Below are 14605 nucleotides of genomic sequence, written 5' to 3' on the forward strand. Positions count from 1 at the left end.
TTTCTATTGTGATCAACTTACTACCTTTAGATTAGACTAATTTATCGTGTAACCGAAGTTTATCGGATTCGTTTTGGCACTCATGTGGATGACCTCACACTTTTCATTTTTTAGAGTCAATCGCCAATTTTCGCACCATACAGATATCTTTTATAAATCATTTTGCAATTATTTTTGATCTTCTGAAGAGTTTAATAGACGATAAACGACATCATCATCTGCAAACAACCTAAGACGTCTGCTCATATTGTCTCGTAAATCGTTTATACTGATACGGAACAGCAGAGGGCCTATAACACTATCTTGGGGAACGCCAGAAATCACTTCTGGTTTACTCGACGACTTTCCGTTAATTACTATGAACTGTGACCTCTCTGACAGTAAATCATGAATCCAGTCACATTACTGAGCCGATATTCCACAAGCACGCAATTTCACTATAAACCACTTGTGTGGCACAGTGTCAAAAGCCTTTTGGAAATTATAGTTTCCGGAAAATTTCTGTGGGCTGTCAGAATCCTCTGCATGAAAGTACCCGGCCGCAGGTGTGGGAAATGTTTGAACCTGCAAGCCACAGTACGGTATCGTTCTTCTGGGGTGTCAGACTCTGCAGGTAGGACACTTACACTAAGTTTTGTCGTCACACGCGACCGCCGAGAATCAACTCATCGTTGAACATACTCGATGGTATTCCACAAGTGAATATATTGATTTCATATGACAGGAAATGTTGAAATCGCAATAGGAGGCAAGATTAGTGAGATACAGAAGAGAGACTATATTCTGCAATTTGGATCAGTTATTGCTCGCCCATAATACATACTCCAAACGAACGGTAAGCAGATATTCAGTTTAAAGAAAATCGTTGGCGCGTTCACATTTTACATGCCTTTAGCCTGTTCATAGAACAATTCATTGACCGTCCAGGTTTCTACGTTCGTTCAAACATATAGTTCCGTAAATACAATGATGAAGGACAGTGTTCAGGCATGTGGAAGGAAGGAATCATTTTGTACATGAAACCTTTGAGCCACAAATTATTTTATAGTTTAAAACTGAGTTGAAATTATATTTCTCTTATAGAATTACACGGCGTAAACTGGAATCCAATGTTTGTTTTTAATTTTAATGTGTCATTAGGGCATAAACTGCTGGTTTCGATGTGAAACCACTGCAGTGATAGCAGCTTCAGAAGGTCTGTAGGCCTACATAAAAACTGCCACTTCTTTATTTATCGTCAATGAAAACTTTTAATTATATCACCTTATGTTAAATAGAAGTATTATTTCAAGATACACAGAACTGAGAGTGGAATCACAAAAGCAAAATCCATAACGTATAAGTTTATGATTATCTTCTGTTTAAAACATATAAAAAGCCCTTTCAGTTCTTCACGTTTAGTTCTCACAATGATACAGCTGAAAGCACTCTCTTCCCTTCATCATACATAATCCAAGTTTGCACATGGAAAATATACATCTCGTTCGTTTGAGATTTTACTTATTGCTGCAATAGACATAACGTTTAGAAGTGATCTTCACAGGCGTGTGTGCTGCTTTATCAGTAAGAGAGACGTAAGGCTTTAAATGATTTCTGTACTAGCTAGCTCCTTGCTCCTCAAAACAGGTGAAAAATATGTCCACATGTCAATGACAACTTAGGCAACCTATTGCAAAATTTGTATAAAATGTAACTGTTCAGAATTCTAACATGAATAATGTGCCAGCATTTCTGCTTTTGCGATCAGTGGCATATGTTGCCTTCACATGTCTGCTTTGTCAACGAATCCGCAGTTTTTATTATAGTCGTTGACAATTTTTTGGACAGTTGATCGTAATAATGCTACAATCTTTTTCTTTTCTCTTGACGGTCGCTTATACACAAATCAAAACAAAGTTTTGCATCACCTCAGTTCCGAGAGTTCCGGAACCTGTACAGAAAATTGGAATAGAGAACAACATAAACATCATTTCCGCCCTTTTCGTTGCTCATGAAAACCACACGTTGCATGTTCTACCACCATACAGCGAGGCCTTCAGAGGTGTTGGTCCAGATTGCTGTACACACCGGTACCTCTAATACCCAATAGCACGTCCTCTTGCATTGATGCATGTCTGTATTCGTCGTGGCATACTATCCACATGTTCATCAACGCACTGTTGGTCCAGAATGTCCCACTCCTCACGTCGTCCATAAACAGCCCTTTTCAATCTATCCCAGGCATGTTCATAGGATTCATGTCTGGAGAACGTGCTGGTCACTCTAGTCGAGTGATGTCGTTATCCTGAAGGGAGTCATTCACAAGATATGCACGATGGGGGCGCGAATTGTCGTCCATGAAGACTAATGCATCGCCAATATGCTGCCGATATGGTTGCACTAACGGTCGGAGGATGGCTTTCACATATCGTACAGCCGTTATGGCGTCTTCCACGACCACCAGCGGCGTACGTCGCCCCACATCATGACACCCCAAAACAGCAGGGAACTTCCACCTTGCTGCACCCGCTGGACAATGTGTCTAAGGCGTTCAGCCTGACCAGGTTGCCTCCAAACACGTCTCCGACGATTGTCTGGTTGAAGGTATATGCGACACTCATTGGTGAAGACAAACATGATGCCAATCCTGAGTGGTCCATTCGGCATGTTGTTGGGCCCATCTGGACCGCACTTCATGGTGTCGTGGTTACAAAGATGGAACTCGCAATGGACGTCGGGAGTGAAGTTGCGCATCATACAGTATTGCGCACAGTTTGAGTCGTAACACGGCGTCTTATGGCTGCAGGAAAAGCGTTATTCAACATGATGGTGTCGCTGTCAGTGTTCCTCCGAGCCATAATCCGTAGGTAGCGGTCATCGACTGCAGTGGTAGCCCTTGAGCGGCCTGAGCGAGCCATGCCATCGACAGTTGCTGTCTCTCTGTATCTCCTCCATGTCCAAAAAACATCGCTTTGATTCACTCTGAGACGCCTGGACACTTCCCTTATTGAGAGCCCTTCCTGGCACAAAGTAACAATGGTTGAACTACAGACAACACGAGCCGGGTACCTCCTTCCTAGTGGAATGACTGGAACTGATCGGCTGCCGGGCCCCCTCCATCTAACAGACGCTGCTCATGCATAGTTGTTTACATCTTTGGGCGGGTTTAGTGACATCTCTGAACAGTCAAAGAGTCTTTGTCTGTGATTCAGTATCCACAGTCAACGTCTCTATCTTCAGGAGTTCTGGAAACTGGAGTGATGCAAAACTTTTTTTAGTGTGTATATTTATTGATTTCGTGGAGTAAACATCACAATCATTGAAGGAAACGAATTATATCTAGAAGTATTTAAAAATAAGATCGCTGGTCTTCGAAGTAATTCAGTAATGTGTTCTACTTTCGAAGATTCACAATGTACATAACCTCAAAGTCGAAAATTATTCGGGGTATGATTGTTTAAATTGAAACAACATATTCAAGAGTAAGGATTCCTTACTAAAAATTTACATGTACCTAATATTATCTAATATTTACAAGCTGTCAGTATTTCTGATTATAGAAAATGCAAAGTTCTTACCTTAAGAACAAAAAGTTACGATTATTGCAAAAAATCAACATCAACATCTTCTTGACTCATATTTGTTTCAAGTAGCGCTGCATCCACCTTGGGCAAGTGGTTCCTATTTTGCCACAAGATAGCTGCATGGAGCAATGAGGTTATGGTGGTTCCAGTGACAAACCACCATTTCAGCAGGCACAAATGGAAAACCTTACGGTTTTTCTACGAAATCACTTAGACTGAAAGGGTTAACAGTCACAAGCGCTTCTGCTGACTACTTGTAACAACAATTTATGACTAACACTAATATATTCAAAATGATGATCATGGCAACTTCTTCTAGATTAGTGTATACTTGTATGTTGAAACAGAAAAAGGCACAATGGAAAAACCACTGCTTTTCCACCTATACTACTCAATTTTTGTCTTCCTTTAAAACCTAAAGTAAAGCATTTACGTAACTATATACAGATAGCTGCATGGAGCAGTGAGTTGATGGTGTCTGTATACACTATCTGATCAAATGTGTCTGGATACACATTAGTGGACATTTATAAATGGTTGAATTCTGCTGGGGACACTTTCGGCGAGGTGTCTAATGTCTGCAGAGGAATGGTAGTCCATTCTTCCTCAAGAGCCGAAACTAGAGAAGGTAGTGATTTTGGGCATGGATCCTGGAACGAAGTCGACGTTCTAGCTCATACCAAAGGGATTTCGTTAGGTTAAGGTAGCGTCTCTGGGCGGCAAAGTCCATTCAGGTATGTTATTGCCTCAACATTGCCTCAAGCATGCTGCCCCGAGACAGGGTGTGTTATCATGTTGATACAAACAATCATCGTCTTCTAGCAGATCCTCTACGGTACGCAGTACATAATGCTGTAGAATTCGTCCATATCCTTCCGCATTTAGTGTTTTCTTAAGTACAATAACGGAACCGCACCCTAACCACCGAAAACAACCCCGTACCATAACACCGTCTCGTCTGCACTTCACTATTGGTACTACACATGACGGCAGGTTACATTCTCCAGCCGTTAGCCAAACCTAAACTAGCTTGAGTAATCATTCGTTATCACTTGTTTCAAGTCATCCACTGGCAATGGCGTCGCTCTTTACACCTCCTCAAGCGTCGCTTAGTATTGATTACGGAAATGTGTGGCTTATGATGAGCTGCTCTGCCGTTGTGCCCCATTCTTTTTAACTTCCTACGTATACTGATTATGTTAGCCGGACTCCTTGTAGCACTTTGCAACTCACAAATGATTCCTTCCGCTGATTTTATATGATTGTTTTACAATCACCCTCCTCAGTGTTTGACGGTCCCTGTCTGTCAGTAGATGAGGTCTGCTTGGTCTTGGTTTAGCTATCGTTGTTCCTTCACGTTTCTGCTTCTCAATCATATCACCAACAGTCGACCTGGGTTGCTTTAGAAGAATTGAAACGTTCCTAGTGGATCTGTTGCTCAAGTAAAATCCAATGACCAGTCCACGTTCGAAGTAACTGAGCTCTCCTGGCCACCCCTTGCTGCTGTTTTTACTTCTATACTGATAGAATAATCCCTGCCTCCTTTCATAATGGGGGATACGCCGCTTGTGACATCCAGTGGTCAGTTCCGCTTTAGAAAGGTGTGTCCAGAAACTTCCGATTCGATAGTGTCCTGGCAAAGTCACAATCTAGCCAGTAAAAGTATTAGTCTCTGCAGAAGTTACAGTCTTGACTCCTAGTAGTCTGATAAACTGCAGGAGTAGCTCATGAGGTATTCTTTGAGGAGTTGGGGATTTGAAACTCACTGTCGATCTCCATTGGCATTCTGTTATAGACTTCTGCACCAGATTACAAAACTGCATTCTAAATACTAGAGAGGGATGCGTCGTCTATATGGATATTGTTTCTACTTCCGGTATTGTGATTGTGAATTGCTGAGTTGGTCCTAAATTCACTCTTGTTACTAGCCACAAATACCATTATGGAGTATACGTACCTAAGAGGAAGAAACCCCAGGCCCCTGAACAGGGCTCTGCAACCTGTTCGGTCATCGACTGTAAACAAAATTGTTATTGGACTGCTCCACACAGCTGTACTGGTCAGACATAACGCTTCACGATTGACTAGCGGCTGTCTCGTGAAGTGTTGTCTCTTATCCGTTAAGTAATTACAGATTCGTTAATCTGGGTACTTAAATTATCATGGGGATGTCACAAAAGCTGCAAACGATGTTGAAACTGTTGTCGGAAACAGGCAGTCAATAACGTGTGATATAGTTGTATTAAACTCCTTACTCTCTTAATAAATACGACCACTCGATCTATCCCATACCGGTTACTTCAGATAAATATTTCTCTGTTAATTATAACCTAACATTTTACGTACTAGAAGTTGGTTCTGAAGTAAGGTAACAGACGTTCCGACAGTGCATAAAATCGCATGATCGTTTCTCTTCCATAACGATCATTTTACTTATAATTACTTTCTTCGTTTGGTTTTAATGTTTGTATTTGGTTTTTCTTTTATAAATTTTGTAAGTCAAAACCAGCTCTTATCCGCAGTAACATAATAGGTCACTGGAAAGCCTGATTTGGGAGAACCGTTCATCTTAATTTTTGAGACGTTTCATAATAACCTTGCGAAGTAATTAATATATTCCATTCGAAGCACGAGGTCGAAATACCTCGATTCTGATAATTAGTTTTACTTCAATTACCAGGTTTCCGTTGCTATTAATTAATTACAAAATCCGTAAAGATAACGGCGGTAATCCTCGTAATACTTCACCTAGACAATATCTAATTTCAGTTTTGTAATCCCCTGATCTAATCGAGTCTTTTATATACGTCACAGCAACATTCTGTTTGATTCTTGTTTTGAAATTTTTCTTCTGATTTTTGTTTTGATGTGTTTCTATCTCTTCCATACAACACTCAACCTGAGTCAACCTGAACGTATTCGCGCTCTTTTTAACGGGCGACTCACCTCTCACTCCAACAAGCTCCCCTAACTGTACGAGGGGGGACCCAAAAGAAACAGGATTGTTGTCATTCACCTTCAAAATACTCTCCATTGCATGCAATGCACTTGTCAAGTCTCTCTTCCCACTGTTGGAAGCATGTTTGGAAAACTTCAAATTTGATACTGTCCAGTGCCCTTTGCGAAGCTGTTTTTAGCGCCTCCACATTGTCATAACGCTCCCCTTTTAGCGTTTTTTTCATTCGTGGAAATAGGAAAAAGTCGTACGGGGCTAGGTGCGGCGAATACGGAGCGAGGGGAACGACAGACCACCTCTGATATGCCAAATAGTGGGTCACTCGTAAGGCCGTGTGTGCTGGAGCGTTGTCGTGATGCAGAAACCAGTTACCTGATCGCCAAAGTTCGGGGCTTTTCCTCCTCACATCGTGTCGCAGATGCTTTAAAACATACAAGTAAAAGTGCTGGTTAACAGTCTGGCCCGGGGGTACGAATTCCCGATGCACAATTCCACGAACATCAAAAAAGACAATGATCATCGTCTTCACATTTGACCTCACTTGCATTGCTTTTTTTGGTCTGGGAGAGTTGGGAGTCCCCCACTGGCTTGACGCTTGCTTGGTTTCTGGGTCATACCCGTAACACCAACTCTCATCCCCTGTAATGACTTTGATCAAGAAGTTTGGATCATGTGCAATCTCAGTTTTCAAGTCCTGACAAACACTCATGCGGATGGTTTTTTGCTCCTGTGTGAGATGGCGCAGAACAAATTTAGCAGCAACACGTCTCATGTGCAAATCCTCACTCAAAATCCTCTGGCACGAACTCCAAATGATTCCTGTCTCTGCTGAAATTTGGTCGATCGTTTGGCGACAATCCTCGTTGATTTTTTGGCGGACCTTTTCAATGTTCTCCTCATTTCGCGACGTTGAAGGGCGTCCAGAACGAGCTTGGTCTTCAACACACATCTCACCACGTTTAAAGCGCCCAAACCACTCGAAAACCTGGGTGCGGCTCATAGCGTCCTCCTGGAAAGCTTCCTGAAGCATTTGGTGTGTCTCCGTTGCAGTTTTTTTAAGCAGGAAACAAAATTCGACCACCCTCTTTGTTCTTTTAAAGTGCACGTTCAGCTCTACATTGACGCAGTCTGCACAGCTGTTTCATGAAGGTCTGTACTAACACCATCTAGCGTGAGAACCCTGCACTACGTCCACGAATGGCAGCGCCCTCGGAGTCCGGTTTCTTTTGGGTCCCCCCTCGTAATTCGCGCACTTTCACTAGTCCAATGCTGTAAGTCGCTCGTACCAATCCACTCCCACTGGCCCGTTCTTACCTATCCATTCAGCCCAGCTCACTGTCATTATCTCTCTGTGTCTCTCTGTCCGTCACTGTCTCCTGTCTCACAACCACCTCCTGATTCGTTCTGTTCTACTAGTACTGTCCCCTCTCACTGTCTCCCTCTTGCTCTCTCTTACTGTTACTATGTCATTCATTCCATCCAACCGCTGCTGCTATTCTCACTGTCACTATTTTTCTCTTCCTTGTCCTCATTGTCATATACTCTGTCTCTCATTATCATTGGCTCCCAGCTACTTCCTTCTCTTTATTCCTCTTCCACTGGCACTGCCTCCTTCAGTCTTTTCGAAGCACTGATCTGTCACCGTCCATTATGTACACTCCCAGTTTGTTCCTCTCTGTCTCTCACACTGCCGTTGTCTCCTACGCTGTTTCCATTATCTTCCCGTATTTATTACTTTTCCGTCTCTTTGCCACTGCCATTGTCTCCTCTTCTCCCAGCGTAAATGAACGCGAATATGTTCACATGCCAAAATTTTTGGGAACATTATAAAGATGCTGAGGAAAGTAGAATGACGCACATAGTACCCCACTTTTCAGTCACAGTCTTTTAAACATGAGCATTTTCGTATTTATGTGCTCTGATAAGTGGATTTTTCCACAGGATCCTTTCTTTTCCCTGTTACAGCAGGGCATGTCGCACTTATGGGGAAGACATTATGAGTCAGTAAAATTTCGTTGGTTTACATGTATGAAACTGAAATAACGCAAAACTAATTTGAAGCCTCAGACAGGATTTACATGCACAAAAATTTTTCATGTGCTTCACTAATGAAACTTGGGGTTCCCAAAATCCTTCTGTTGACTACGGAGAGACTTTACAGTATGTTTCGCCTAGCACCGGATTGACGCGCTTATTCTATGCGAACAAGTAAGGTAAAGATACAAAGATACCCAGAAAATTGTCAGGTTTATTTGAGTGCGCGTAAAAGTTCAGCCATTTTGTGTGCGTAGTTGTCTTGGAATCCGCGGCTCGATTTTGGAAATCAGAAACCATATTTTTGGGCTGTTTCTTGACAACGGTTAAATATGTTTGGAAACGGGAAGATGACACAATTAGATAGATGCCTAGAGACTGTACCATTACAATTTGAGCATTTTGGTGAGGGCAGTTACTTGGATATCCGCTGTTGACCACGAAAACTGGTGAAGAAAGATTTTTGCGGTTTTTCTCAGCAACCACTCATGGACCAAATGGTGCCTCCGTAATTCCCTTTAGGCGCACCGCAGACCATGCCTAATCCAAAAATAACCAACCGGTTTCCAAGATTTGCCTAAGTGGGAAGAGGTATGTAATTTTCAAAACTTGGCCCTGTACTATAGGATAGTTAGGGTAAAAGGATCTTTCTGTTGGTTACTAGTCCAAGGGCTCTCCAAAATACTTGGCCGTACCTTTCTACAGCCAACAGAACCTGAGGTACGGGACCCAGAAAAATCCCGTTTTCATGTGTGGCGTTTAGGAATGTACTGGAAGCGTATTTTGTCGCCTGCGTATCAATATTATAAAAACATACTACATGCATCTGTAAGTATGTATGTTCCACATCTCCCTAAACCACTGGATCAATTTCAACCTAACTTGGTATGCATATCACTTATTGTCTGTGAAGAACAACTATGGGGATATGAATCACCAACCTCTCAAAGGGATGGAGGTGAAAAAGGAGCATAGCTCACGACGCGCAAACAGACACAATATATTCATTCAGTGTTAGAGAATGAAAACACTAAGTGATATTCAGCAAAGTATATACATAATTTTAGACCCTTACGAGAATTTTTCTAGATCTCCTCACAGCGCCACACACACACACACACACACACACACACACACACACACACACACACGCGGAAAAAAGTTTATTGCTTACTAAACCTTCGCTGTTAGTCAGTATTTCTTCTTTAATAGTAACTCTATTCGCAATAAATTTTTCAGACAACATTCATACGTGTCACTGAATGTACCTTCAGAAACATGTTATTGTACGGTACTTATGTAGCTCAGAAGAAATTGCGTCATAAATATTGAGCTGAGTGAAAATGAAACTGCAGGGCGAAATTCGCTAGAGATACAGACGAAATTTGTTTACAAATAAATTTGCTACATACTAAGTGTCGGACCTCAGTTTGGCCGGCATACTGCAGGATTTCGATGTGACAGGGACTCCGTAAGTCGTTGGAAGCTCCTGCAGAAATATTGAGCTATGCTGCGAAAGTGTTGCCGGTGTAGTATTTTGAGCAAGAACTGATCTCTCTATTATGCCCCATAAATTTTCGGTGGGATTCATATCGGGCGATCTGGGTGGCCAAATCATTCGTTTGAACTGTCCTGAATGTTCTTCAAACCAATCGCGAGGTACGGTCATGAAGTCTATCATTGTCACGGAACATGAAGTCCATGAACGGCTGCAAATTGTCTCCAGGTAGCCGAACATGAACATTTTCTAGTTAATGATCCGTTCAGGTGGACCAGAGGATTCAGTCCATTCCATGTATACACAGCCCACACCGTTACGGAGCCACCAGCAGCTTGCAGAGCGTCTTGTTGACAATTTGGGTCCTTGGCCTCTTGAGGTCTGCGCCACACTCGAACCCCTCCCATCAGCTCTTCCCAACTGACATCGGGGCACATCTGACCAGGCTACGGTTTTACAGCCGTCGAGATCCGACCGATAGGGTCACGAGTCCAGGAGAGTCGCTGCTGGCGAAGTCGTGCTGTTAGCTATGACGATCCCATCGCTCGCCTGCTGCCATAGCTCAATAACGCCAAATTTCACCGCACTATCCAAACGAGTACGTTATTCGTACGTCCCACATAGATTTCTGCGGTTATTTGACGCAGTGTTGCTTGTCTGTTAGCACCGATATCTGCATGCGAACGACTCTGTTCTCGGTCATTAAGCGAAGAACTTTGGCCACTATGTTTCCAGTGACGATAGATAATGTCTGTAATTTCGTGTTCTAGCCACACTCTTGGCACTGTAGATCGAATATTTAATTCCCTAACGATTTCCATAATGGAGTGTCCCATGCGCCTATCTCCAGTCACCATACTGCCTTCAAAGACTGTTAATTCCCGTCGTGCAGCCATAATCACGTCGGAAACCTTTTCACATGAATCACCTGAGTGCAAATGCCAGCTCCGCCAATGCACTGCCCTTTTATACCTTACTTACGCGATACTACCACCATATTCATATGTGCATATCGTGATCCCACTTTTGTCACCTCAGCGTGACATGTGCTTATGCGGGCAAAGCCGAGGATAAATTTTCTTTTAGACCCCTAGATCGGTTTCAACCAAACTTAGTAGACATACACAATGTGATGAAAAGTATCCGGAGAACCCCCAAAATATACGTTTTTCATATTAGGTGCATTGCGCTGCCAGCTACTGCCAGGTACTCCATATCAGCGACCTCACTATTCATTAGACATCGCGAGACAGCAGAATGGGACGTTCCGCGGATCTCAAAGACTTCGAACGTGGTCACTTGTGTCATACGTCTGTACGCGAAATTTCCACACTCCTAAACATCCCTAGGTTCACTGTTTCCGATTTGATAGTGAAGTGGAAACGTGAAGGGACGCCTACACCACGAAGCGTACAGGCTGACCTCGTCTGTTGACTGACAGAGACCTCCGACAGTTGAAGTAGGTCGTAATGTGACATCTATCCAGACCATCACACAGGAATTTCAAACTACATCAGGATCCACTTCAAGTACTATGACATTTAGGCGAGAGGCGTGTAAACTTGGATTTCATGGTCGAGCGGCTGCTCATAAGCCACACGTCACGCCGGCAAATGACAAACGACGCCTTGCTTGGTGTAAGGAGCGCAAACATTGGACGATTGAACAGTGGAAAAACGTTGTGTGGGGTGACGAATCACGGTACACAGTGTGGCGATAAGATGGCCGGGTGTGGGTATGGCAAATGCCCTGTGAATTTCAACTGCAAGGGACTGTAGTGCCAACAGTAAAATTCGGAGGCGGTGGTGTTATGGTGTGTTCGTGTTTTTCATGGATAGCGCTTGCACCCCTTGTTGTTTTGCGTGGCACTATCACAGCGCAGGCCTACATTGATGTGTTAAGTACCTTCTTGCTTCCCACTGTTGAAGATCAAATCGGGGATGGCAATTGCATCTTTCAACATGATCGAGCAACTGTCCATAATACACGGCGTATGGCGGAGTTGTTACATGACAACAACATCCCTCTAATGGACTGGCCTGCACAGAGTCTTGACCTGAATCCTATAGAACACCTTTGGGATGTTTTGGAACGCCGATTTCGTGCCAGGCCTTACCGACCGACATCGATACCTCTCCTCAGCGCAGCACTCATTGAAGAATGGGCTGCCATTCCCCAAGAAACATTCCTGAACCTAATTGAACGTATGCCTGCGAGAGTGGGAGCTATCATCAAGGCTAAGGGTGGGCCAACACCATATTGAATTCCAGCGCCACGAAATTGTAAGTCATTTTCAGCCAGGTGTCCGGATACCTTTGATCATTAGTGTATTACTTAGGTATTGTCTGGAAAGATTTATTGTGAGGTTAAGAACGAAGAGAACCAACAACCTCCTACTGGAATGGGAGTGATAACGTGGTGAGAGAAGGGGTAGTAGTAAATCGATAGACAGAGGGGAGGAAGCGGTAATTGGACGCAGATATGAAGGGGATGGACAGAGAGAGGGGGAGGGAGAAACAGACAGAGAAAGAAAAGAGGAGGAGACGGAGAGAGAGAATTGAGAGGAGGAGATGGACAGAGAAAGGAAGGAGGAGGAGATGGATAGAGAAAGAGGGGAGTAGGAGATGGACTAATAGAATTCAGATAAATACATACCCAGGCAACGCCAGGTATTACTTAGGTATTGTCTGGAAAGATTTATTGTGAGGTTAAGAACGAAGAGAACCAACAACCTCCTACTGGAATGGGAGTGATAACGTGGTGAGAGAAGGGGTAGTAGTAAATCGATAGACAGAGGGGAGGAAGCGGTAATTGGACGCAGATATGAAGGGGATGGACAGAGAGAGGGGGAGGGAGAAACGGACAGAGAAAGAAAAGAGGAGGAGACGGAGAGAGAGAATTGAGAGGAGGAGATGGACAGAGAAAGGAAGGAGGAGGAGATGGATAGAGAAAGAGGGGAGTAGGAGATGGACTAATAGAATTCAGATAAATACATACCCAGGCAACGCCAGGTACTCAACGAGTCTACGTTATAAACACGATTTGCGTGCAAATAGAACCGTATATCTGTTAGAGATTCCGAATGTTATTTAAGTACACTTAATCATGCGCATATTTGGGCAATAGTTATATGAACCTTAATTTGATTCACAAGGCACGTCCTAATTTTGACTCTGGGATTATTCGACACCATGGGAGTGGCGTCACAAGACACTAGAATAAAAAATAAAAGCGGCAGCCTCAGCTGTGGCCACTTGTGAGGGCAGTTTTTGGAAAGTTCTGCGTTAGTGAGGCAAGTGATTCTGATCTTTGGGTTACATTAAATAACATGTTGCAACACTGACTAAACCAGGTGCTAGACGTCTTTGTTTTTGTGGTTGAAAGTAATAAAAAAGTTACTCAAAGTTTTTGTTTGTTATTTATGAAGCTGAAAAACATGTCAGTAAAAAATGAAGCTGTCGACCTGCAGCTCTGGACAACCGACGACCACAAGATAAGTACATCCATGGGAGCTGTAGTCGTCAGAGGCTACTGACGGAGGCTTGTTTATGGTAAACAACGCATACAGATCTGATGCTCAAAGAAGCATTGACTGAGATCATGCACGGTGCACACTATCTGATCAAAAGTATCCGGAAACTCCCTTAGAATATGAAACTGACCACGAGATGTCCGCTCCCGGTAGCTGAGTGGTCAGCGCGACCAAATGTCAATTCTAAGGGCCCGGGTTCGATTCCCAGCTGGGTCGGAGATTTTCTGCGCTCAGGAACTGGGTGTCGTTTATACGTGAAGACAGTAACTGTTCTCGAAAGAACACATACTGTAGATGACCGTGCAGCTTTTCCCTAGAATAAATGATGACTAACTGAAACCCTCAGCTGCCGACAGGTGTTGTTGATACACCTCGATGTGAACAGCTGAAAATGCGTGCCCCGACCGCGACTCAAACCCGGGATCTCCTGCTTACATGGCAGACGCTCTATCCATCTGAGCCACCGAGGACATAGATGAATAGTGCGACTGCAAATGTCTATAAGGTACATTATATAGGCTGAATTTTGGACAGCTGGAAATGTGAGTCTCACGGGAAGCGTGCAAGGGATAAGTCCCTGCAGTCTATAAGGTACATTACATAGGTAGAATTGTGGACAGCTGGGAATGTGAGTCTCACGGGAAGCGTGCAAGGGATAAGTCCCTGCAGTTGCGCTATTCATCTGTGTCTTCGGTGGCTCAGATGGATAGAGCGTCTGCCATGTAAGCAGGAGATCCCGGGTTCGAGTCCCGGTCGGGACACACATTTTCGGCTGTTCACATCGAGGTATATCAACAGCACTTGTAGGCAACTGAGGGTTTCAGTTAGTCATCATTTATTACTGGGTGTTGTGTTGTCCTAATCATCATCATTTCATCCCCATCGATGCATAAGTCGCCGAAGTGGCGTCAAATCGAAAGACCTGCACCCGGCGAACTGTCTGCCCGACTGGAGGCCCTAGTCACACGGCATTTCTGTTTACTTCGAGATGCATACTCGCCAGTATTAAAGGAGGCGGGGAT

The 14605-nt window shown here is 43.6% G+C and overlaps 1 non-coding gene across 1 annotated transcript; it reads left to right on the forward strand.

Annotated features, from left to right (window-relative positions):
• Nucleotides 1-14269: 14269 nt before the first annotated feature.
• Trnat-ugu (transfer RNA threonine (anticodon UGU)) lies at nucleotides 14270-14344 on the forward strand. Its single transcript has one exon. It is a non-coding gene; the product is annotated as a tRNA-Thr (tRNA).
• Nucleotides 14345-14605: the final 261 nt, after the last annotated feature.

This window comes from Schistocerca gregaria, chromosome 3 (assembly GCF_023897955.1).
Source record: "Schistocerca gregaria isolate iqSchGreg1 chromosome 3, iqSchGreg1.2, whole genome shotgun sequence".
NCBI classification, from domain to species: Eukaryota; Metazoa; Arthropoda; class Insecta; order Orthoptera; family Acrididae; genus Schistocerca; species Schistocerca gregaria.